A 961-nucleotide genomic window follows, 5' to 3' on the forward strand; every position below is an offset into this window, starting at 1 on the left:
ATTGTGGAACAAAAAGAAAAGAACGTGCTTCATAACAAGAACCACGTGTACGGAGACCTGTCAACGTCGCTTACGATTCAAAAAAGGAACCAGTCAACGTTCAATTTTTTAGTGTAAAAAAATATTAAACAAAAAATCAACGGTGAAAACTCAAGTAAAATCAACTTCACCTAAGTTTTCACTAAAATGAACCGGTATACTAATATTTAGGATAAATTTTTTTATTTTTGTTTTTTTCTACTAAAATAGAAAAATTTAAACCCACAACTTTTAAATAAATATAGAAAAATTAAGTTATTATCTATTTAAGTTATACCTCGTTGACTTTTTTACTTTCGTCTTTAACCTGACCGAACAAATTAAATAAATCAAGAGACTAAGATAAATTAAATTAAAACAAATCTCAGAAAAGATAATATAATTTGTCTTGATTTATGCTACATAGTTAGTTTTATTATGGTCTAACTCTCAAATTTAAAATTTTATTTCTTTTAGAACATATTAATTCAAAAAACAACCGTAATTTAATCATATTCATATAATATTTATATATATCCTATGTAAATTTATCCGAATTTTTGGTAGATTCATTCTCCAAATAATACTACAAATTAAAAGTTTAATACGTATCCAAAGTATGCTATATAATATTTATACCTCTTGGATATGTTAATAATTTTAATCACATTTTATAACGAGTATACAAATTTTAAACCCTAATGTTTAATTCTAAATCAAATTATTGGGAAATCTTTATGATATTCAAAGAGAAAAAAAAAAGCCATGAAACAATCATTAAACAAAAAACTAATAAAAACATCGCTAACTAGCAAAATTCAAAAGTGCTGTAGTGATTAATTGTCACAAATTACCTCCTTTGCATAGGTAATTAACCATATCTCTCTTAAAAAATTATTGCTTATATAGATAATAATTTTTCATATAGTTAATTTGAAATGAA

Source organism: Arachis ipaensis, chromosome B02 (genome assembly GCF_000816755.2).
Source record: "Arachis ipaensis cultivar K30076 chromosome B02, Araip1.1, whole genome shotgun sequence".
Taxonomy (NCBI): domain Eukaryota; kingdom Viridiplantae; phylum Streptophyta; class Magnoliopsida; order Fabales; family Fabaceae; genus Arachis; species Arachis ipaensis.